We start from the raw sequence: 22,353 nt of genomic DNA on the forward strand, positions 1-22,353 counted from the left end.
TGCTTTATTTTGTTTCTCAAAGCTTGATATGCATAACCAGAACTTGTGTGTGTGTGCAGAATAACCGTTGTAGGCAGCTTTTGCTCGCAGTGTCTCCAGGCAGTAGGTAAGGCACATCTGGAGCTTGCAGCATCGTGGAGATGGCTGCTCAAATCCCAGGAGTACGGGTCGCGCTGGGAATGGGGGCCCGGTATCCATGGTGAGATTCCCTATCTCACAGTGCCAGGTGTGTGCACGTGCGCTATTTCTTGGAAAGGCCGTCCTTGGGGGAAGGAGGAAACCAAGAGAGAGGTAATTAGGAGCTACCTTGCACAACTGAGCCAGCTCATCAGGGATGGGGACAGGAAGGACGGTGCTGGGAGCAGGTGATGTGCAATGTGCAGCCTGCCATGCTTGTTCTCTCTCCCTTTCTCTCTCTTTCTCCTTTTCTCTCTCTCTTTCTCTCTTTCTTTCTTTTTCTTCCTCTCTTCTTCTCTTCCTTCCTCTCTTCCTTTCTCCTTTTCTCATGCCCTCTCTCCTCACTTGCTCTCTGTGTCATTCTTGTTAGCTTCTCTTACTTTCTCTCCTTTCCTCCTTCTCTCCCCCCTCCTTCTTTCCCCACACCCTGTATCCCTTTCTTTCTCTCTCTGTATTAGCAGAACAAGGAAAAGGCATATGGGTGGAAAATGGAGGTTCTGAACTATTTCCAGAAGGCTCTGTTTGACAGCATCAGTGCTAGTTGTTCTCTATCTTGAAATAAGATCCATATTCGGATCAATAGGGATTTGTGAGGGGGGAAGTGTTCCTTTTATTTCTTTGTCAACTCACTGTGGCAGAACTGCTGAAAAAAACATGCTGTGGAAGCTACTAGCATTGGAGTAGTTATTAAAGCAAACCCTTTCTGGCTGCACTGTATGTACACTGCAAGTACTTCCATACATAGACCTAGAGCGTGGCTGAGCACAGACCTGCACTATTTGGTTCTACACATGTAAAAACGCTCCTGTTTTGCTCATGGAAAGTGGAAGACTCTCAGATCCTTCTCCAGCTTCCCAGCACCCGGCACCCCAAAGGCAGCGTGGTGCTGCCTTAAGATCCCAGCAAAAATTGGGTGAATATGGCTCATAATCCAAGATTAAGTGGATTTAAGGGGTGAAGAGGCAAATCCTCCTTCTGTTCTGTGTTTTACTGTTCTGTATTGAAAAGAAATGGACGCATAATTATGGTAAACCTTCCCTCCGCTCCAAGCCCTAGGTCATAGTGAAAAACATGTTGTAACCACTAGTCCTTATGCAGCACTAGGCTTCATATAAGATCAAGATCTGACACAATCAGACATGGAAATGCTTTTCTTAACTAAATTTGCTATTTAAGTAATGCTCACTAATGGCTTTCTCTTGAGCTTTGCTGCTGTCTTCAAGGCAAGCAAGATGAAAGCTCCAAGTGCTAGGGCAGGAATGAGCCACCGTTTGGCATTAAGATTTTTGAACTCAAAGAATTATGAGAGGAACCCACAATTCTCTTGTGCAGGTGAAATTAGAGAGAGAAAGATATGACTCATTTGTGGGGCAAATTGAGCCTGCCAGCTGGGCTTCATTCAGCTGAAAAATATACCCATGTGGCTGCAGAGAAGCCAACCAGAACTAACCAGAGGGGTGCAAATCTTCCAGTCAAACTGCAAATTGGGAACAACAAAGCAAATCATTCAGGTAGAAGGCATGCAAAATGCAATTGGTTCTCTCGCACTTTACCTTGAATGGATTAAATCTGGCACTCGATGCGCGAACCCACAAGCACTCGAACGGTAGTAAGCTGGCATGAGGCTGGCTATAATTAGAAGTGATATCTGCTCAAAATTAAAGTGCCAAATGTGCCTTCAGGTGTATTCACTCTCCATCTTGCTTTTTAGTCCAGGCCTGACACATTTGGGATTCTTGCCACAGGAACTGTACCAAATGACTCACTCACAGTGGTAGCTGTGTGCAGAAGATTGCATCCTACAGAATCAGTGGGCCTGGAGTTTAACATGACAGGCAAAACCTCAGGAGACTGACATATGGTCACTTGGCTCAAATAAGCTCCTTCAGACTTGAAAATATATCTACCCTTTGTCTAAATTCTCTTCCTCTTTCTTTCTGCTGTTTTTACAATTGTAGTATTTCTTGTCCAGTTCATACCATGTTTTGTTCTTCTCTATCCTCTCTTTCTTCTACCTCCATTTCTCTCAGTGTGTTCAGACTCTCAGTCAGTCTCCATTCTCAAATTCCTCTTTCCTGTTAGCAGCAGGCCTCACAAGCTCTCTGTTTTCTCACAATTCTCCAGCAGCATCTGAGGTTTTACAGCTCCCCTGGAAGCTCAGCTGTAAAGACTGGAATGCTCTCTGTTCCTTTTTCTATGGTTGCTCTCTTGGTTGCTGGTGTAATAAGGCACGGATCTGCAAAACCACTTAGAAGTTGCAGAGACCAGCTGCTGGGTCTTCTGGTAGAGTTTACAGCCTAATAGCAGTGCCTGGACAAGCAGCAAAACTGGAGAAGTGTGGGCGTTTGGGCTGACCATAGAATCATCATAGAATCGTGGAACGGCTTGGGTTGAAAAGTACCTCAAAGATCATCTACTTTCAACCCCCCTGCTATGTGCAGGGTCACCATCCACTAGACCAGGCTGCCCAGAGCCACATCCAGCCTGGCCTTGAATGCCTCCAGGGATGGGGGATCCACAACCTCCTTGGGCAACCTGTTCCAGTGCGTCACCACTCTCTGTGTGAAAAACTTCCTCCTAATATCTAACCTAAACCTCCCCTGTCTCAGTTTAAAACCATTCCCCCTTGTCTTATCGCTATCCACCCATGTAAACAGCCATTCCCCCTCCTGTTTATATGCTCCCTTCAAGTACTGGAAGGCCACAATGATGTCTCCCTGGAGCCTTCTCTTCTCCAAGCTAAACAAGTCCAGTTCCTTCAACCTTTCTTCAAAGGAGAGGTGCTCCAGCCCTTTGATCATCTCAGTGACCTTCCTCTGGACCCGTTTCAAAAGCTCTGTGTCTTTCTTGTGCTGGGGGCTGATCCTCTGGGGCAGGTAATAAAAGGGAGCAGCACAGCTCCTGCCTCATTGGAGAGGCTTGTTTTTCTTCTTAACAACAACAACAACAAAAACAAAAAAACCAAGATCAGTCTGATTTTGGTGTTTTAGATAAGATAAAATAGTAGTCCTCTGCATTTTTTAAGTCAGTCTTTTGAAACCTGTTGATCTTGACCATCCTATAGATTTTGTAGTATCTTGTGCTTGGCAAGTCAAGAACAGAAAGGGAGACTTACTCTTCACACAATTCCCGTTAAATCAGAATGTTAATATGTATTGAATGACGTTGCTTAAATCAATGCAAATTGATTGAAGACCTCGGAGCATCTGGAAGATAACAGCAGAAGAGAGACAGATTTCCTAAAGGGATATTCATGGCCATTTTTATAGTTGCCACACAACTTTTTCCCCAAAGGAAAAACAGGTTATTGGAGGAGGTGACATGCTTTGCCTTGAAATTGAGAGCCTGTGTAAGATAAGTAATGGTGCTTCCTTAGTGCTGATATACCTCTTACTTCTTTTAACTTCTGTAACCGCTGATAAATTATGTTGACCATTGGATTATGGTCAGCAGGGAGTCTTGAAGAAAAAGATTTGGGTTGCCTTAATGAGGAAGCAGGGAGGAGGAGGAAGAGGGAGGGGGATTTCAATGGAGAAAACAAACACCACCAAGACATGAGGCTGTTGATTTTCAGCAGGATTGTATGCAAAACCAGGGAACCTGAAGAGCCAATCTGCCTTTACTGAATTTCTGTCTATCTCCTCCATTCTGCTCATAGTCAGAGGCAGCTCACATAGCTGTCTTTGTGATAAAGCTTACAAGCAAATTGGACAGGGTGTCAGGCTGGCTATGAAATATGACAAATTAACAGCCAAGGCTGCTACTGCCCTTGTTACAGACACTTCATTTAGAAGTTATCATGTTTCTGGATGCTTTGTGTAATTTGTGATGATACTGATTGTGATAAATTGCAATATTCAGGTAAAAATTTCACCACTCATTCCTGAAGCAGAATATTAAGGGAGGAAACGGCTGTCAATACTGCACCACTTAACTTCAGGCCCCGAATGAGAAAAGATCTCACAATAACAATAAAATTCTCAGTCACTGAGCAATGTAATTAAATTAAGCTAATTACATTACAATTAGCAAATCTTTAATTTATTTTTAATGCGCTGATTAAACATTATGTGGTAACCATAAAGCTTTCTGAACAGTAATCCTGTTGGATAAGCATTGACACCAACCGGGGGTCATTGCTTGATGCTGGAGTATTTCCTGAAATAATAAATTATTGTTCTTTATATCCAGCCTGAAAAGTTTCCATACAAATATTTCAGGCACAGACTTTATTCCCTTCTTTCCCTTTACCTTGATGGCTGATAATGAAAAAATGAGTGCTCTGTTTCTACCATGGATTGTTTGCATGTTTATTGGATTGTTTGTTTGTTTTAAAGCTGGCAATTATCTCAGAGGACCTATATAACCCCTTTTCAAGTGATTCCCTACTGGTTTATCAGAGGGCTCTTCTTTTTTTCTTTAGGAGTCCCTCCGAGAAGGGACTGGGGAACATGGCCTGTGGCAAGATCTGCATCCCAAATGAAGCTGCATCTCACACCAGATGAAAGAGAAAAAATCATACGTGTTAAATGTAACTGGAAGCAAATCATTTGCCTAAGTGTACAGCTCCCGACTGGTCTTACAGGCACTTAGACTATGCAGATCCTTCAGGCCTTGATATTAAAGCTCCCAAGGCATCTAGCACTGTTTTGGAGTATGCCTAAGCAGTGCTCCTGCCTTGACCAAGCTGTGCAAGGGCGTACTTATCTGACATTTAAGCTGGATTAGAAACCATGAACTATGTGTTCATCTTATCTTCTTATCTTCTTTCAAGGCTCAGCCTCACAAGGACACTTCCAAATTGCCTGCTGCTCTGCCAGATCCACAACTACAAGAATGGCTGTGGTGACAATCGCTTTCTTATAAGGTCCTGCCCAAGAAATCAGCCCCTTGCTCTACTGCCTCATTCAAGTGGGGAGAGTTCGTTGTGCTTGCAGCCCATTGAGCTGGAAGGAGCTGCTCTCTGTCTTAGACTTGCCCTGGACTGGCTCAAGGGTGCCTGCTCCCACAGCCTCCTCTGTTTCCAAAGGTAAAATGTACAAACCAGTGCCAGATAAATCTATGTGGGATTCACCTCTTTGACCACCAGGCCTTAGAGTTAGGATTCTTCTTTCTCATTCAATAAATATATACATTTTTTCCTGGAAAACAGGACTGTATTGTAAAGAGAAGTGAAGGATGATATTTCCAACTCATATGCCTTACAGAGAGAGTGACCAAGAGCCTTCTGCATGAAGTAGCATATCTCCTCAGGCACAAATGGGGAGAGAGCACTTTGGGTGAGACTCCTCAGCTGTTATGGAAAACGAAGGATCTCAGAGATGTGTCTCCTTTTTCAAGGAACAAAACTGGGACCATGCTCAGTTCTGCCAGAAAGAAGCATGCAAAGTGAAAAAGCTCAGTGTAACATATCCAAGCTCTGGAGAGAAGTGGAATTTTAAATGCACCCCTATGTTCCATCCTCAGGTTTTCCCCATATGCAGGCTCCAGATGGCCGCTTGCTCAGCACACTGGTTTTTGCAGCTCAGAGGTGTGTGTGTGGGTTAGGGATGAATGCCATGATCTTAAAAAGTATGGGCCCAGCTGTACATTTCCCTTGTCTACTTGATGAGGTGAGGGAGAAGAACCCACAGTAATCAGAGCAGCCCCAAGCCCTACATGCCCTTCACAGATGATCCCTGCTGGTACCAGGCCCATGAGAAGACTGGGCTTTTGTCCCTGTGTCAGATTTGTTGATGTAAAGTGCCTACCCAGCTCCTGGGCCAGGAGCTTTTATCTCCACAGGACTCTCTGCTTCTCCAAGTAGATGTATCTGCTCTCCTGCCGTTAGCTCGAGGCTCTCTCATATGGCAAGCTCCAAGGCACATACGTGCACCCGGCACAGCTTCTTTCTTGGATCTGGTCCTTACTGTTCAGGGACAACATGCCATTTGCTGATGCACCTTGAGCTCTGCAGGTGAATCAAGAGTGTGGAGCTGGCCTCTGCTTTCGTTCAGCATCACAGAGAGACAGCCATTCCCTGCAGACATTGACACTCTGCTGTGCTAAATGCACCAAAAAAAAAAAAAAAAAAAAAGGGCTTGAGAGCAAAGAGGACTTAAAACTGCAGGTTCGGGGCTTTTTTCCCATTTAAAATTTCATAAAATTTCTCTGCCAGCACTGAATAATTATTTCAAAGGAAAAACTGAAAAATGTATTATTTTATATCTTGTAAGTAAACAGAGAAATGGCTCCATGCTATGTATGGAGTGGCCTGAAGTCCTTGTTTTGCTTCTGTGGGACTTTGAGCAACTGCTGTGTTTATTTTTTCCTGATAATCTCTCTAATAGCATGGAAAAAGAAGCACAGACTGTGCCTTTTTTCCTTTCTTTTTTGAGAATTGAAATAATTTGTGTTTCTCTTCTGTGGAATGAATTTCCAAACCATAATACCGCACGTTGAGTGTATCTGGAAAGGATGCTGCCTTGTTCGATGAACTGAATTGTGCACACAGTTGGAGGCTCTGACAGTGCCAGCATCAGTGAATGCAAGTTGCATAAAAAAGAGGCAGCATCATTCATGACACTAATGAACAGTCCTTCCTCGTCTATCAGAGAAATCTTTCCCAGGGATAACGATTCTCCTAGCATTTTCTTAGCCATAAAAGAAGAGATTGTGTTGGATCTTTGGTTCTGCATGAGACTATCAGGAGGATTCTTAGGCTGAGAACAGAAATCAATGTTTCTGTGATACTGTATTGGCTAAATACTTAGACCAGAGAAAAAAGATTTTGTTCTGACTGCACACTGAACCTCTTGTTTTGCTTTGCTGTTACAAGATTGTGAAAATAGTGTGAAATTTAAGGGTGCATGTTTGATTCTGAGAAAGTCTGCCAGCAAGTCCTGGTCATTTATTGCAACATGCTGTACCTGATTCACCCATATAATGCTACAGCTTTAAGTAACTGTAAGTTCATTGATTTCAGTGGAATCTTGAGAGTAAAAGGGAAAAAATGGTAATTCAACTTTAATGTATTTCCTCATTTTTCATCAGGTATTTATTAGCCTTTAAGATTCATCCACTTTAAATCTTTCTGAGTACTTGAAAAAAGTCTGCTGAGATATGATCAAAACCAATATGAATAGTAGAAGAGGCTCTGGGGATCTATTCTACAAAATGACAATTAGACAAAATCTAAACTAGGAGTTTGCTTCTAACATAGGCTGGGGATATGATTATTTCTTTGAAATAGTACTTTTACTGAAATAAAAGCTAAAACATAGGTGCAGTTTTATCAAATGGTATATTTTGCCTTGTATAGTTTTTTAAGAACTATAGAGTAAATAGAGGCTGTACTGGCACATTAACTTATTATCAACATGTCGTAGAACCATCATTAAGGTTGGAAAAGACATCTGAGAGCATAGAATCATAGAACCACCAACGTTGGAAAAGATCTCCAACATCATCCATTCCAACTGTCCACCTATCACTTATATTTTCCACTAAACCACATCCCTCAGTACATCTTAAGTGTTTCTGAATACCTCCAGGGGCAGTGACTCCACTACTTCCTTGGGCAGCCCATTCCAGCACCTGACCACTCTTTCAGAGAAGCAGTATTTCCTAACATCCAGCCTGAATCTCCCCTGGTGCAACTTGAGGCTATTCCCTCTAGTCCCATCTCTAGTTAAATGGTAGAAGAGGCTGGTGCACACCTCACCACAGTCTCCCTTCAGGTAGTCGTAGAGAGCAATAAGGTCTCCCTTCACCCTCCTCTTCTCCAGACTAAACAACCCCAGCTCCCTCAGCTGCTCCCCATAGGACTTGTGCTCCAGACTCCTCATGGCTTTGTTGCCCTTCTCTTAACATGCTCCAGTGCTCTAGGAAATCCAGGAAAACTGTGACTCCACCACTGTAGACTAGACCTCAATCTACAGTTCCAGATATTTTATTTCATTTTATATGCCCCTTAAATATCCTGCACATTGATTCCTGCGCTTTGTTTGCTTTGCTGTCTAAATTCAAATGATACTTAATAGACTTCTGTCTTGTCCAGGTATTTTGTGAATGGTTCCAGCACCGTGAACTGAGATTCTGATGCATCCTCATTTGTAGGTGATCGCTTGTGCAGTTTCAGTGGCTGATGTGTTTGACCTTAGTTTTAAATGCATGTGTAATAGATTCTGAGGAAATAAACTCATGTAGATAGATTTGTCTTGGAGATTGTGTTAATGCTTGTGATAGTGACCAACATAATGGGATGAAGCAGAAAAAGAGAGCTTGAAGTTTGTTTTTAGGATAGAGAGGAAAAACCAGAACTTTTACCATTGACAGCACCAGTGACAGCATGTAGTTACCTATCATCTAGCTTTTTCCACTTCCTCAGGACAAGGCAGCATCTTCAACAGAGATGGATTTAAATTAAAAAAAAAAAGAAAAAAAAAGAGAAAGAGAGAGCTCTATGTTATGACAGAAGAATTTGATGTGAGTCATTTAAAGATGAATATTTTAGGACTGTATATGATTAGGTTATAGGTCATTTTAAAGTAAATTTGTTACGTACTGTGCATTAGTATCAGGGACAAAGCTTTTGTCACTGGAGGAAACCTCCTTAAATGACCAGAGCAAATCCCTCACACTAGCGAAGTATCTGTAATTCCTGATCTCCCACGCATGACTGATTTCCACAGGAATGAAGCTTTTGTGATCCATGCACTAGCAAAAATGTGCTACAGCTACAGTAATTAAGTGGTTTAAACCTTCCATCCTATGTAGATCCACTTTGATTTCTTTCTTTCTAACCCTTCTCATCAGTGGGCGCCAAAAATTAACACTTTGGTAGGCCCAGGGAAAATGAGGCTGTGTTTTCCTCAACTTTCTGCTGTAAAATGAGCCCTGTTATAAAAAAAACCCTGCTTATTGGCATTGAATTTACATTAATACAGCAATGATATTTATTCTTTCAATAACTCTGAATTGCAAAGTGCAACGACAACTCATGCAGAGATATTATTTGGTGCTATTTTGATGGCAATTTTTTATTACAGAATTAGAGGGGTGCTGTGAGGAAAATCTACACAGCATCTTCTGGTGGGTGGTGTACATTGCTAGACAGGTCATTTCCAGTTTTGCCTTGATGAGCTGAAGCAAAGGCAGCTTCTACAACTGAATATTGACTCATGACATGGGATATTTTTGTTGAAATCAGCCCTTGTGATTCTCTTTGCCTGATTTGTTGTGTCAAAAGCCAAAACAAAAATTTCTGTTACCCTTCTACAGGTCTAACAGTTTTGCAGATCAGCTTCACGTCTAGAGGGAGAAATCAAATGTGCAGGCTATAATGTGTTCATTTACAAAAGACACAGAAGTTTCATCTTTCTCAGCCTCTCACAGGAATGTGAAAGCTTAAAAAAACACTTTTTCCCTTTGTTCCCAAACCCTGAGCTTTTCACCTGGGAAATCCTTCTAGGTCAAAGCTCCTCCTCTGAGACCATATGACCTTAAAAGGTGGGCTTGAACCTTTTTTTATGCAGCTGTTCTGCAATACAAATGAACCTCAAAGCCTCAGCAGCCAGACAAAGAAGAGGTCTTTAACCCACACAGGCTCTGTAAGGGAGGTCATTTATGCTTAAATGACCCCTAATGGGCAAGTGATGAGTACTGTTCAGCACCACAATATTAATGGGCAGGCAAGAACACAGAGCAAGGGGTAGGATGGATGTTTGCATGTTTCGATACCTTACAAAGCAAAAGGGTGGGCAAGCTTACCTACTCCTTGCCCAAAGGACAGCCAATCGCTTCCACGTACTTCAAAAGAAATGTTGCTTTTGTCAGTTTATTTCAATGAAACGAAAAGATCTGCAAAATCACACTTAATTAGATAAGTTCAGATTTATTTGGATTGTATAGCCCAGCTGATATTAAGGTGAAGAGAAGTAGAAAATTTACTTTATTTCCAATGATCTGATGTCCATTTCCATGGAAACAGAAATGGAAGCAGGAACCAAACATAAGCAGTCACAGCCCTGGTTAATTGCCCATGGCTGCTTTCTGTTTCCACTTCTATAGTGCTGAACTCTACGTTTGCTACTGACCCCGTTGCTATCAAACAATGCGTGCAAGAGGGGTCTGGTGAGGGGAGACTGGGCATGAGGAAGAGGGGGGAAGGATGTGAGATGCATTCGCAGGCTCTGAGACTGACCAGTGAAGAAATCTCCTTGACGATTTGTTTCCCTTGACTGGAAAATCGAGGAGTAACATCAGCAAAACTAATTTTAATTAAGTTTCTGCTATGAGCCTGGTGGTAAAACAACTCTTAATGATAATCAATGTAAATCTGGATTTGCTCCATGGAAGTCAATGACACTCTAGCAGGGATCAGGAGCAGACTTTGGCTGTTAATGAGAAATACAAAAAATTATTAACATAAAGTATGTTTCTATGGTTGCTGGGGAATAGCAGAAGTAGTAGGGCAGCCATATTTTAATGAATTAGAGATCTCCAATAGGTCTACCTATCAGAACAGAGGTCTAGAGGTAGGCCACTGTGTTCAATAATAAAATAAAAATCAAATACGGAACACAAACCACAAACAAATGTATTTCCAGGCAGCAAAACTGTTGTATTTGTTCATTACAGTAATTGAGCACCTCTGTGCTCCCAGATTTGGCCTAAAACCAGCAGCAGAAAATGACATTAAAACAATAATTCCTATCTGGTTGCTTCTAAAACCAGATCCCCAGACAGGAAGCAATGATTCCCAGAGGTTCAACTTCATGGAAACCAAACCAGATTTCAAGCTTTTTGAGGTTTACTATCTCTTGCAATCATGCTGGCATCTGTCCCATAGCAGATTTCCTTCTGATATAGAATGGTTCTTTATAACTTGACAAAAGCCACAAAAGACTACTGTATGGAAGATCTTGAGAAGGCTTATGTAAAGGAAGAGGTTTTGGTGTTGATTCTTTTTTTTCAGACGTTCTGCGGACAAAATACTCAATCCAGAATTTTGTTTGAAAAAGAAAGAGAAAACAAGGGGGAGAAATAAACGTCAGTTCCATGGAATGGATGCTGCAGTGGACAGACCAAGGCAGGCTCAGAGTATAGGAGCTCCTTCCTGAGCCTTATGTCCCATCTCTTTTCAGTGACGGTCTGTAAGCTCTCCATGCTCTCCACAGAAGCACTACTCATGCTGCTCTTCCTTCCTACTCTGCCCTTCAGAGATGGTTCCATTCTCAACTTTGTATTCATCTCTAACCTGTTAACTGGAGGGAGGCAATTCTTGACTTATTCATCAAAATATCCCAAAGGAAACATAAAAAACAAACAAAAAACAAACAAACAAAAAAAACAACTAACAAAGAAATGCATGTTTTTACAAACACTATTCCACTATTCCATCACGATGCACTACAATTTTGAAATGTACTTGCATTTTCTTCCCCCAGTCAATTTTCTCATATGATTTTCATACTGCCCAAGGTACTGTGGAAAGGGAGAGGTGGTTTTCAAGTGGACAATTTGCTCATAGCTTTTGGAAAAGCTTTGCAGATTATCTCATTTTATATTACTGAGTAGATTGCAAAAGAATTGTTTCAGGTACTCAGAGTCAAAAGATCAGGTATGAGTGGTGAGGAAAGCCTGACTGAAGCTGGAGGTTGGACAGACCAAATGGCTGTCAAGGAAGGAGCTGTACACCAAGGGAACTGTAATGATGAAAAGCTTTGAAGCAGTCTTGTGATGCAGAAAATCTAACTTCTCTGAAGATATAGTGTCAGCCTCCATGAAGTTAGCACAAGACTTTCACATATGATTTAATTTTTTGGTGTGATAGAGCCTTACAATCTGTGGCACATATGTGAAATTAAAGTTGGAGCAAAAAGGTCTGCTCCAAAACACTGCAAATATTTTCAGATCACCCTGAGGAAAGCCTTACGGAAAGGAAGTTAAAAATACTGTTTTCACTATTATTCATCACTTCCAAAACATCCAATTTAAAATCATAGCTTAGTGAACTTTGGCCAAAGCCTATATTTATAGAAAAAAATATGTAGATCCCTTAGTGCCATAAACCCCATTCTCCATTTTCTTACCATGCTGACTTTGTCATCCTATTGCACAAATGTAAAATTCTGTCCATGACATAGGATAAAGGAAAGTCAGGCTCAGTGTATAACTAACTTAATTCTACCTGCTACGCTATGCAGCAGAGAGACATCAGTTGTATATGGCTCTCTGCAGATTTTCATTGCTTGCACACTATCAGTGAACTTAAGCAGTGTGAGCAGAGATGGGTTCTGACATGTCACAGCAGTCACATTCCCACCCAGGCTGAGACAGAGATACAGGTTGTGATTTATGCAGCACATGCCCCCATGTCAGATGCATCCAACTCATTTTTGCCTATGGCTTTGCTCAACACACACTTTCACAGAGCAACAGTCCAAAGTAGAGGCATGTGATGTATTCAGTGTGGTCAGATATGTGTTGCACTTCAAGTGTCAAGCACCATGGCTGCAGCCTTGGGGTTTCATTGTGCCGAGAAGAGATTTGGCTTCACTGCCTACGCAGTCCTTCCTCTTTATGTTCAATGGACATTTTGTATGGTTATTGCAGGTAAAAGCCTGCTTAGTCACACCCTCAGCTTCACTCTCACGTGCTTGAACTTATGTTAATAAATACACAAAGTCCTCTGTTTTTCTACTTCAGCGCAAATCCTGCAAGCCAAATAAGAAGTGGAGGAAAAAAGTAGGACTACCAAACATTACAGCATTCAGCATGTAGTTATGTTGCATGTGGAGCCTAATCTGGAAAGCACAGCACGATACATAATCTGACTGGGTTTCTGCAAATAACAATGGCACCAAAAAATACACACACAGAGGTTGTGCAGTCTAAACCCTTGAAGCATTATGGGTGGGAACGTATAACGTAGAGCCTTATTTGACTTCATACATACACACAAAATATTGAAGTCTTAAAATAGCTTGCCTCTTAGTAGCCAAGCAGTTAAGATGTTATTGAACTTTTGACAGTCATACTCAAATCGTATAGGAAGAGGCCATGTGGAACGAGCCTGTTTTTTCTTTCTTTCCTTCCTTCCTTCCTTCCTTCCTTCCTTCCTTCCTTCCTTCCTTCCTTCCTTCCTTCCTTCCTTCCTTCCTTCCTTCCTTCCTTCCTTTTTTCTTCCTTTCTCTTTCTTTCTTCCTTTCTTTCTTCCTTCCTTCCTTCCTTCCTTCCTTCCTTCCTTCCTTCCTTCCTTCCTTCCTTCCTTCCTTCCTTCCTTCCTTCCTTCCTTCCTTCCTTCCTTCCTTCTTCTTCCTTCCTTCCTTCCTTCCTTCCTTCCTTCCTTCCTTCCTTCCTTCCTTCCTTCCTTCCTTCCTTCCTTCCTTCCTTCCTTCCTTCCTTCCTTCCTTCCTTCCTTCCTTCCTTCCTTTCTTCCTTTCTTTCTTTCTTTCTTTCTTTCTTTCTTTCTTTCTTTCTTTCTTTCTTTCTTTCTTTCTTTCTTTCTTTCTTTCTTTCTTTCTTTCTTTCTTTCTTTCTTTCTTTTTCTTTCTTTCTTTCTTTCTTTCTTCCTTTTTTCATAGTAGCTGCTTCTGCTTTATTCTATCATATTAAAGAACAGGAAGGCTTTCAGAGCAGGCGAGCTCCTAAAACAGGAGAGTGACTTGATTTCAAAGTGAAGAGCAGGTAACTGCCAGTACAGGAACCTGCAGGTTAATTGGGTATCCTGACCCAGACAAAACTCAAAAGAGAGAGCAGTTCAATTCTTTCATTTTGTACATGAAAAATCACTGTTTGTGTTGCATGGAGTTCACTTTAATCAGTCCTGTGAGCTCCTGTTGTATCATGAAGTGGATCACCCCTTTTCAGGAAGGAGGAGGAGAACTGTAGAGGAGACCCATGAGAATTAAAAGATGGTAACTTTTCAAAAAGTGAAGTTAGTGATTTTGAAAGGAACCAGATTAGCAGCACAGGAAATGGCCTCCTTTATTTAATCATACCTAAGTGCTTTGAGATAGATCCTTATTCCTTTTATCTTGATGAGCAGCACATTTATACAATGAGCATGGCACTTGCTGGAGGCAGCTGTGAAAGAGAGATAGGGGTCAAGCCTGCAGTACCACCAGTGAGACCCACCAGCAGCAGACAGTGGGTGAGTACTGTGGTGTTCCTTTGTCACAGTTTCGTCTATCTATCTGAAAATCGGCATAGGAAATAAAATGCAAAGGAAAAAAAAAAAGATTTAAGTGGTATGTCGTAGCAGACTTGCAGATGAAGAGTTAAATGGGGACTTAGTGCTATCTACATACTTTGAGGTGAGTGCTCACAGCCTTGCTTTGGACTAGATGGTATCAGAGGATTGTGAAAAAAAAAAAAAATGCTGCCATAAACATGGCCCATGCTGTAACTTACCCACCTGCTATTCCCATTGCCATCTTGTGCACAGTCTGCTAAGGCCAAGTGCCTACCTCATATTTGATTCTCAGCATCCTTCGGAGAGTATATTCCAGCCACACCCAGAGATGTGCCTGCAGATCTGTGGTCAGAGGAGGTGATGGGGTCTCTAGCTGGCACACTGGTAGGATCACCAGTAACAGCCTGTGGGAGCCCTTAATTTTGACAATATTTCTGGTAGTTAGATGGTACCAGGTCACTGAGTGAGGTTGTTAGAACCTGATCCTGTATCGAATTCCACTGTTAATTCACAGAGAACAGCTCAGAAGCAGTGCCAAAGTGACATCTGCCACTGTGCCACTGAGACTAAAGATGAAAGCCTGTAGGATGAGATGGAGAGAGAGAGACTTAGACGAGTATAAGATGGCTGTGAATTACTTCCATTCTTCATTCCCTTGAGCTGAATTCAGGGACAGTGTGCATTTCTTGCATTTCTTGGCTCCATTGAAGTGAAGAGGTTTTCCATTAATAGAGTGCTTTGCTGTTATTTTTTTTCCCCACAAGTGACTTAGCATAAGAAAAGAGGGGAATAACACTGGAGGATAATAAGAGAGCTGGACTCCTAGGCATGCTTTACAAGTAAGGTATGTAGGAATACATTTTTATGTAGAGGAAAAATATGATGTCAACCTTTTCTCTCCCAGGAGTGTTTAATGGTTCTTACCTGCACATTTTCTTCAAAGGATTTGCTTTTGGGAGAAGCTGCGCTGCATTAGGAAATACACAGGCTTGCTCCTTTCCACCTTTCCAATTTGCCCTGTTGGTATCCTTGTGAACTGTCTCCAGCTCCTGCTCCTGGGTCAGGTCGAAACATGCTGCCTCTCATTCCTCCTCCCCTGGGAAGCTGGAGGAGCAATTTTAAGTGTGCTGTTGCTCTTCAGGTCTGTGTTAGAGTGGATTTCACTAAAGTTACATATATCCAAGTGCGATTTTTCCAAAAAAGCAACAGCTCTGTGCTGTTTGCTTCTCTTTCCAGCTATTCATGGTTAAAAATGTTAGGGGTGTTTGTGGCTCTTTCTTGGTTTCTTCACTCTCAGTGGCTATTGGTGACAGGAAAGCAAAAACCAGAGATTGTCCCTTCTACTGTTTGAACTTAAATTTGTCAATTCTTGAGCAAATGGTGAGAAAAAGAATGATGAGCAGAGTAGACTGAGGCCAGTTTGGATCAAACGGGATCAAGCAATTTCAAGCACAAAATCCTGCCATTTGCCCCCTCATGAGCAAGAAGATCTTCATAAAAAGTACAACAGTGGCTGTTAGCCATCTAAGAATGCATGGCATTCAAATCATATAAATATGCACATCTCATTACATGTCATTAGTTGTTGCTAATTCTTTCTCAGCCTATGGGGCTAATCACTAACTCCTGATCAGTAAAATCTTAGTTCCCTGTTGGCAAATTTCCTTTTATTACAAGTGCTCCTATCCCTGTGGGTATCAAAATGATTCCAACACCCCATAATTAGATCTCTTGTCAACCTAATACATGTGAATTTGCCTTATGGATTTAGTCGGCAACTTCATTAGCTCTGAGTCAAGTTGGTCTCTTCTCAGATAAGACATTGGTAGACAGGAAAATCTTGGTGCTACATCTTGTTGCAGAACTGGCTTGTTGGCTTGAACACACAAATACATGAGAAAGCTTCCCAGATAAAGAATTTAATCACAGCTGCCTCACTAACACATTGGGAACTCATCTTTTTTACCTCCTCTGTAGTGAGAGAATGTTGGCCCAGAAACTGTGTTACGAAATTACCTACAGACATCTTGGAGGTGGGAGATAGGGAAGTGACCTGAGCAGCATTCTGATCTGTACTTCAAACATCAAGAGGATGACTCCTCAAGGGCATGGTGATGTATTTACACCAAGAAAGACTATCTCCATGAGAACTTTGCACTCCAATCTGGTTGACATGTGCCTAGGGAATCCAAATGGTTGTCCATTTCCAAGAGCCTGGAGAAAATTACATGTCATTAGTTGTTGCTAACAACTAACAGCTCCCCACTGATGGAAGTAGTAAATGCACACCTAGTTTATGGAGGCAACAGCGCAAAGACTCCAAAATAAATGTACTCACCTCCAAGAATAAGAGTTCCAAGAAGGCCCGGGTCCAGGACAGTAATTCTCCTGCTGAGCCCTGTGTTATGCCTTTCCAGTAGCTCCTCTGATTCCCAGAGTAATCTGAAAGATCAAAAAGAGACAAAGACACAATAATTCCCCAGCACTGTACTGGCCAAGATGGTTTTGGCTGACAGACTCAGTGCAGATGGTCATCAGACTCTGATCCAGCTCCTGGACTGTCTGGACCTGATCTCAGCCTGCAGCCAGATACACTGCTCAGACCCAAAGCCACTGCACCTGATGACACTGCTGTTGCTTGGCTGAACAGCACCCAGAGACACAGTTCCCTACATCTGCATGCAGGGATCCTGACACAGTGCAGAGAAACATAGGAGAAAATATATTTGTCAAAGTGGAGAAAGTTCTCTTTATAAGCAGTCCAATTTTTTTTTTTTTTTAATCTGACCTTGCTATCAAAGGCATTTGTCTATATTTAAAACAAGTTGCCTCTGTTCATTTTGGTTTGGACTGATTTGCACACGTTGCCTACTTATTTAAATACTCTTGGTCTTTTCTAAGAGCTCTTGCCCAGCGGCCAGGGACAAAACTTTTGATTTGTACGTGGAATTAATGTTCCCAAGACTCCTAAAATATCTCTTGGAATACTTACTGAATATCTTGTATACTACTTCATTTTCAAGTCCATCTTTATAGCAGCTGTCACCTAAACCACTGGGGTGATCTCAGTTCTCTCTTCTAAACACTCTCTGTCATCTAAAACATTCCTGAAGCCAGGTTTGACACCACAAGAAAAGACCCTGCAAGACAATGGTAGCAAGATGTGTGCTTTTTCATATGGTTGCAATTTAATTGTTCTGAATTTCCACTTTTTTCAACTCCACAACCATGTCCCAAAATGCATGGTAAAAAAAAAGAAGAAAACAAGGCAGCATCACAGTAGTGTCAGCTGACTGGTGAAGTCTTCTTCCAAAACTTAATAACTTACTTTATTTAATTTAGGAATGAACTGAAATCCATGGCTTGGACAGAAACTACTGAGTGTTATTCCCAAAACTAGCTTTTCTGAGTTTAGTCTATATCCTTCAATGAAGCAGAATCGAGTTATTTTAGAGCTCTGTCCAACACCTAGGTGTCTCCTGTGTTTTATTCTGATACTTTGATGAAGCTGGCACACATTTATGAGCCTCTAAGACTTCGCCTGATTTCTGCAGTTTGTTTGCTAGAAACACTCTCAAAATCTGAATTTACCAGTTTGGATGTTTGGATGGGGAATCAACTTTTTACTCAGGTAGATAGTGACAGGACAAGGGGGGATGGTTTTACGCTCAAGGGGGGAAGGTTTAGATTGGGTGTCAGGGGGAAGTTCTTCACAGAGGGAGTGGTGAGGTGCTGGAACAGGCTGCCCAGAGAGGTTGTGCATGCCCCGTCCCTTGAGGTGTTCAAGGCCAGGTTGGATGTGGCCCTGGGCAGCCTGCTCTTGTACCACATCTGGAGGTTGGTGGCCCTGCATGTGGCAGGGGGGCTGGAACTTGATGATACTTGAGGTCCCTTCCAACCCTGGCCATTCTATGATTCTATGATGTTGAAGAGAATGATTGTGTTTTTCTGGCACTTACAAAAGATACGAAATAACTTCTGAAAACATAATTCTGTTATTTTTTAAATGAGCGATCTGTCCTCTTATAAAAAGGAAATCCAGACCTCAAGGAGGATTAGAAACTACACAGAAGTGTGAAATATGTAGGAGTTGCAAATCAGCTCAGTCTCTGCTTGCAGTTTTGCTGCTTTGATTTCAGTGGAGCCACGCCAACACAGCCAGAGGTTTTGGCCCCAGCTGCATCTTCAGAATGATACTTAGTTCTTATGCTCGCATTTCACAGGAAAAACATCATTTCAACTCCTTCACTTTGGCTTACACTTGTAGTTTTATTGCTCTTTAATCTGCAAGCCTGGCTTGAGTGATGTCACCAAACAGGAGCCCAAGCTCCAGCTGATCCTTTTGTAAAAGCAGTTTCTGCTTTGGTTTAATTTATGGAAGCTGCTGAATCGCTGGTTTGGTTTACCAGCTATGCTCTGTCAGCTATTAATAAAGGGGAATTTCATGAAAGGTATGTTTTTCTTTCTGGCAACGGGACTTACTTTGCTCCTTATAAATGAAATCCTCTTGTTCACTAGCAGGACTTCCATTCAATCATTTTCCCATTGAACGCTAAATATTGGAATAGGTGAAATTCGGAAGATGAACTGGTGATTCCTTTTATGTATAATGAATGAGCCATTATTCAACCAGCATAATTTGTCAACACTCCTGAACAGTGGGAGCAGTTACTTAAGATTGGCTCACGGTAGTGCGCAAGATGGGAAGTGCAAATCCGACTATATGTGCTGGAGCTGCCTGCACCTCTGCTGTAAAACTCTCTTCAGAGCAGATATCCCTTCCCAAATTGGAAACCTTACTGCATCCCACTGAGCTGAGATCTGCAGGCCCAGTTCTTGAATAAAAATGGTAGAACTTCACAAAGTGGAAAACAAGGAAAACCAGGCAATGTTATTGAATGCTATGACATGCAAGTTCCAGAATTCCAGTTCCAGTTTGTTACAGCATAGAAAATCCTCTCTGCTAGCAGCTCCATTTTCACTCCAGCATTATTCTGTTGCAGGGCCTATGAAGCAGATTGCTAACAAAAAGGTTGCTCCGAGGGTTTCTTTCAATAAACCCAAAGGTAACAAGTATCCACTGAGCAGATGTCATGAGACTGAGCTACTCTCTGGAAAACTGCCGAGATATTTAAACATAATGCTTCTTATTAACCAAAGTACAATTCTAAAAGTCTTCTAAAATAAAACTTTCCAGATGCCACCTGCATCTGAGATGCTAATAGGATGAATGCCAGTAAGCCCACTAATACTGGAAACGCTCTTAAGGAGCAGCTACCACTGATTGTACTGGCACAAACAAATAAAAAACTAGTTTATGCATTCCTGCAGCTGCATCTCCAGCCAAAGCAGAGGCAGGAGTTGGGACCAATGCACAGCTGATTAACATTGCTTCACTCTTTTCAGATTCTTGGCACTTAAGTGTAATTAAGATTTATTGTTTGCTAACTTGCAGGCCAGAACAGGCACTGTGATATGGTAACTTTTTGTCTACTGGTGAAATGCTTGCTAGGAGGAGTCATCAAACCATTTGTAGAACATGACAGAAATAAAAAGTTTTTCTCATTTCAAGTGACAGTTGGGGTCCCAGCAGTGTCAGGAAGGGCTGAGTACAGTAGCATTAGGGAGTACACTGGTGAAACACACTGCATATGGCAGTATAGGGCAGAGATAGTCAAGTACAAGGCAGCACAGGACATGGCAGGCATGCCAAAGCTGGTTTGTATTGATCCATACCAGACCTTACCTACAACTGGCAGTGCAGCCCCTTTTATTTTTTGCCCTTGGATGCATTATAGAGGGATGCAGAAGTCAGTACAGAACTCTCTTCACCTCTGCTAGTATGAACAGGTAAATTAGGGGAAGTGACACACCATGGCTTGCCATCCTAGAAAGGAGGTGAGAAAGGAATCAGTGACAACTGCAGCGTGGATGCAGAGATGGTAAGGTGAGGCAAAAAGACATAAGTTAGACCAACACTGGTCTAACTCACCCATGAGTAGAATCTTAGAATCATAGAGTATCCCAAGTTGAAAGGGACCCATAAGAATCACTGAGTCCAGCTCTTGGCTCCACATAGCACAACTCAAAAATCAGACCATACGTCTGAGAACATTATCCAGACACTTCTTGAGTAGGTTTAGTTAATTCAATTCCACTACATTGGCAAAAACTACACACTAGCTGATGGCTGGGCCTGGAATGTGTTGGGGCCAGAATCTGCACTAGGGATGGTGAATGTCTGTGGAATTTGTATGGGGCTTTGATTAGTGCAGGCAGCCTGACCCTGAAGCTCAATGTCTGGTTGCTGGGGAAGAGTCATCTAATATGCAAAACCACATTCTCAGTCTTAGGACAATATTTTATGTTTCTATGTTTTTTAAGTCTAAGAATTTCCAAGCAATTTTTTTTAATATTAATAACACAACACAGCTGAAATTTAGCTTGACAGAAGGGTAAATGGAGGCATGGGAGATCCTGGATTAGATTCCAATTTTCTTTTTTCTTTTTCCTGTGTATCTTGAGCAGTTATTTTCATCTGGGCAAAGAAGAGAAAAATGTCAGCAGGTTGGGGTTTTGTACTACCTACAGCCTGGCCTGGAGAAGGAGATTTGGTGCAAGGAGTTGAAGCTGCTTTGTTGCAGGTATCACAGTGGCAATGCAGAAAAGCAGAAATGCAATGCAGGCAAAGCCTACCTTTCCATGGCTCCTGCTGCCAAACCCTGTTACTGGGACTAAGACTGCCTTGAACATTTTGTAGGCATTTACTTCCCTGCTTCTGCCAAGCCAGGCGGTTAGGTTTCTGCACCCCCTGTTTGTAACTAGGGATGCATTCTTTTAATCCTACTCATTCTTTCTTTCACCTCACATCTGTCCATAAGCTGAGTCCAAAATGCTGAGAAGGGACACTGGACAGAAACAAAGAGAGCTGTGCAGATCCAGTCCATTTACACAGTAGTTGCCAGCACTCCAAACAGAACTGGCTGTCACACATCCTGGCACCAAGGATAGAGTGAGGAACATGTCTACGTGTAACAACTTTCTGTAACTTCAGCAAATAAAGATGGGCTGACTAACACCAGGAGTCTCTCTTACAGCTCATTTGCTGTGAGTTAGTCCTGAGACACCCTCAGCAGATGAGAATGCACATCGAATGTTTTGATTTATGGAAGTACATTTTTCCTAATATTTTTTTAAGATTTTTTTCTCAACTATGTAATGTGACTCTGAGGATGACCATTCCTTATTTTTAAAGGAGACACTCTGTGTGTGTTTTTTAAGACCTTTTCTGAAGGAGGACAGAAGGTTGCATATTTTTTAACTCCAAAACCCAGATGTTCTTAAACAGAGAAAAATAGAATAACATACATTAATAGCTTGGAAAACAATGGCAATATTTAATTAACCTTTAGAAATGGCTAGTCTGTGAATCTGCACGTGTCAGCTCATCTTTAGAACAGAGTGACTGTGTGTGCCTTTGCCAAAATCAACATGCTCGTTTGGTGGATTTCTTCCACTGGGGATTCACATGGAGAACAAAAAAAGGGGAGGGGGGGGGTGGGGGGGAAGAGAAAGAAAAACATAATAAATTTTTTTCAGTTGCTTGACTTGAAGCATTCATGTGATCCAGATGACCTCGTCAGAGTTGATGTAGCCTGGTGTGCCACAGATCCAAGATCTCCATGTTGAAGGCTTGGCTCTTAGCCCTTGGTCGTTGGACCAGGCAGTATGCAGGTCTTGTGGGACCACTAAAAGCTTTGCTTTAGCACTGAGGCCGTTACCTCTTCATCACTGAGTTTCCCTGTCTCTTCCCCTTTAGATTGGCTGCCATCAGAGCTTATCTTCAGCAGATTCTCTACCTGCCAAATCCTCTTCTTTTTCAAACCTTTGGGTAGAAATATAGAACGTGGGAGGGAAAAAAGGTCCTTGAACGTCTTGATCCTTCCAGAGGCCCCTGTTTCCTATTTGAAGAGTCCCCCAATAAAATGGGATGAGAT

The 22,353-nt window shown here is 42.0% G+C and overlaps 2 long non-coding RNA genes across 2 annotated transcripts in view; one reads left to right on the forward strand and one right to left on the reverse strand.

The window, feature by feature from the left end:
• The window catches only part of LOC146544727 (uncharacterized), a 27,074-nt gene extending 18,779 nt beyond the window's left edge, over nucleotides 1–8,295 (forward strand). Inside the window, exon 3 of the long non-coding RNA XR_014882532.1 lies at nucleotides 4,952–8,295. This is a non-coding gene — a long non-coding RNA (uncharacterized LOC146544727). The remainder of the gene's footprint in view (nucleotides 1–4,951) is intronic.
• A 2,340-nt stretch (nucleotides 8,296–10,635) lies between these two features.
• LOC146544728 (uncharacterized) lies at nucleotides 10,636–16,857 on the reverse strand. Its single transcript, XR_014882534.1, has 3 exons — nucleotides 16,695–16,857; nucleotides 14,163–16,570; nucleotides 10,636–11,423 (listed from the first exon to the last, which is right to left on the reverse strand). It is a non-coding gene; the product is annotated as an uncharacterized LOC146544728 (long non-coding RNA).
• Nucleotides 16,858–22,353: the final 5,496 nt, after the last annotated feature.

The sequence above is a fragment of the Meleagris gallopavo genome, chromosome 3, assembly GCF_905368555.1.
Source record: "Meleagris gallopavo chromosome 3, MGAL_WU_HG_1.1, whole genome shotgun sequence".
In the NCBI taxonomy this organism is placed as follows: domain Eukaryota; kingdom Metazoa; phylum Chordata; class Aves; order Galliformes; family Phasianidae; genus Meleagris; species Meleagris gallopavo.